The sequence below is a fragment of the Fonticula alba genome, assembly GCF_000388065.1.
Source record: "Fonticula alba strain ATCC 38817 unplaced genomic scaffold supercont2.4, whole genome shotgun sequence".
NCBI lineage: Eukaryota > Rotosphaerida > Fonticulaceae > Fonticula > Fonticula alba.
In genome coordinates this window covers 744,180-746,575 of record NW_009242974.1, presented here as the reverse complement: position 1 = coordinate 746,575, position 2,396 = coordinate 744,180, and the positions used below count along the sequence as shown (strand labels likewise).

General features: G+C 64.7%; 1 protein-coding gene across 1 annotated transcript in view; it reads left to right on the top strand.

Annotated features, from left to right (window-relative positions):
• Positions 1 to 2,396, top strand: part of H696_02703 (hypothetical protein) — a gene marked incomplete at both ends in the record, with an annotated part of 9,949 nt that overhangs the window by 2,528 nt on the left and 5,025 nt on the right. The gene's annotated exons all lie outside the window — the stretch shown is intronic.

Here is a 2,396-nt window from a genome sequence, read left to right as displayed (position 1 = left end):
CCCCCCCCCCCCCATCCGCGCGCCCCACAACACGCCAGGCCTCGTGTGCTTGGCCACCGACCTGAAGACCGGCGAGAAGGTGGCTGTCAAGCGCCTGGCCCCGTTCTCCTGGGCGTCGAGCGCGGCGCAGGCCACCGGGGCCGGGGGCCCCGCCGACCCCGGGGCCGATGCCATCGGCCGGGGGTTCAATGCGCTGGCCTGCGCGCGGGCCGTGCGCGAGATCCGCCTTCTCCGGGCCTTCGGCCATGATAACATCATCGGCATCCGGCGCATCGAGCTCCACGGCGGCGGGGGGATCAACTTCGACCGGGTGACGGAGGCCATGCTGGCCGACCCGGCGCGCCTGGTCCATCGCATCCGCCAGGCGGCCCACCCGGCCCCCAGGGTGGAGGTGGTGTACCTGGTGCAGGACCTGATGGAGAGCGACCTGCAGCGGGTCATCCGCAGCCAGCCCCTGACCGACGAGCATATCCAATACTTCATGTACCAGCTCCTGCGCGCCGTGGCGTACATCCACCTTTGTACGTCAGGGGGGGAAGGGCCAGCCGGGAGCGGCGTCTCCTTGCTCTGTTTCTCCGCCCCCGTGCCTCTTCCTTGCTCTCTCTCTCTCTCTGTCTCTCTCTCTGCCTCTGTGGCCTCCCTGTCAGCGGGCGGCGATTGCGCGACCTACTTCTGACACGCACACATCTGCCTTTCTGGGGAAAACAACAAAAAAAAAACCCCGCCCCGTATCGCGCTCGGCCTCCTCGCAGCCAACTGCCTGCACCGCGACATCAAGCCCAGCAACCTGCTACTGAACAGCAATTGCGACCTGCGCCTGTGTGACTTCGGCCTGGCGCGCGCATGTCCCCCCTCGCAGCTGGACGCCGGCGTCGGCGGCGAGGAGGATGACGATGACGACTCGGCGGCGGACTTCCTGACGGAGTACGTGGCCACCCGGTGGTACCGGGCGCCGGAGGTCCTGCTCACATCGCGCCGGTACACCCGCGCCATCGACGTCTGGGCGGTGGGCTGCGTCATGGCCGAGATGCTCGGCGGTGAGGCCATTTTCCCCGGCCGGTGCGTGCAGCCATTTCTTCGCCATGTCCCAGCCTGGCCTTTCTTCTTCTTCTTTTTTTTTCCTCCCACTCCGGAGGACCCCCTTGTCTGCCCCTGCCCCCTTGCACGCACACACACACACATCATCATCATCATCATCATCAGCATCAGCATCGTCATCATCATCTATTGACACCGTGATTTCCTGCACCCTTCCCTCTTCTCCGCTTCGCGAAACAGTGACTACATTCACCAGCTGAAGCTGATCGTCGGTGTCCTCGGGACCCCCTCGCCCCAGGACATGGACTGGGTGGCCAGCGCACGCGCGCGCGACTACCTCAACAGGTATGTGTCCTGCCCTGTGCCTGGCCGTTGCACTGATATCCACACATGCGCGGGCCCGGGTGCCGGGAGGGCAAGACGCCCGCATTCCGGCCCCGGGCCAGCAGCGACGGGGGGAGAAGGGGATGCACATGCACGCGCCTGCTCGGCAAGACCACTTACATGTCCACGCTCGCACACACACACACACACACACACACACACACACACAGTATGGAGCGCTGCCCGGCGGTCCCCTTCGCCACGATCTACCCCAATGCCTCGCCGCTGGCGCTGGACCTGCTGAGCCGGCTGCTGACTTTCGACCCGCGCCGGCGCATTTCAGCCGCCGAGGCCCTTCGCCACCCCTACCTGGAGACCTACTTCGATGAAGAGGATGACACCTTCACCCCGTCGGACCTGTCCAGTCTGCAGGCTTTCGATCGCCGGACCCAGGATCGCGGGTCCTCCTGGACCAAGACCGAGCTCCAGCAGATCCTCTTCGAGGAGTTCCTCTCCTCGCAGATCCAGTGCCAGGTAGCCGAGCTGAGTGGGAGCCGGTCCGGCGTCGCCGACGAAGACGCCGAGTAAGAGACCACCGGTCGCACGTGGGGACCGAGGGGGGAGGGTGCTTCGGCAACCCGCCCTCCCCCCTCGCGTCCTCTCTCTCTCTCTCTCTCTCTCTCTCTCTCTCTCTCTCTCTCTCTCTCCCTCCAGATACATACACACAAACACATGAGGTGTAATCTCCTCGGGGGAGGGGGGGACCGCGTGCGGCGCTGTGCGCCGTGCTGTCCTCCTCTCCCTGTCCTCCCCCTGTTCCTCCCTCTTCTCCCTCCTCTCTCCCTGGAGTGCTCCGCTTAGAGTTATATAGAAGACCTCCTTGTATATGTGTGCCTGTGTGTTTGTGCATGCCCCCGTCAGTCGCTTGCAGGGGCCCTGTACCATGTGGGTGGGTGTCCTGCTGCCCATATTCCTTCAACACATTGCCCTGCCCGTTCGTGCACGTACACACACGCACACACACACACACACAC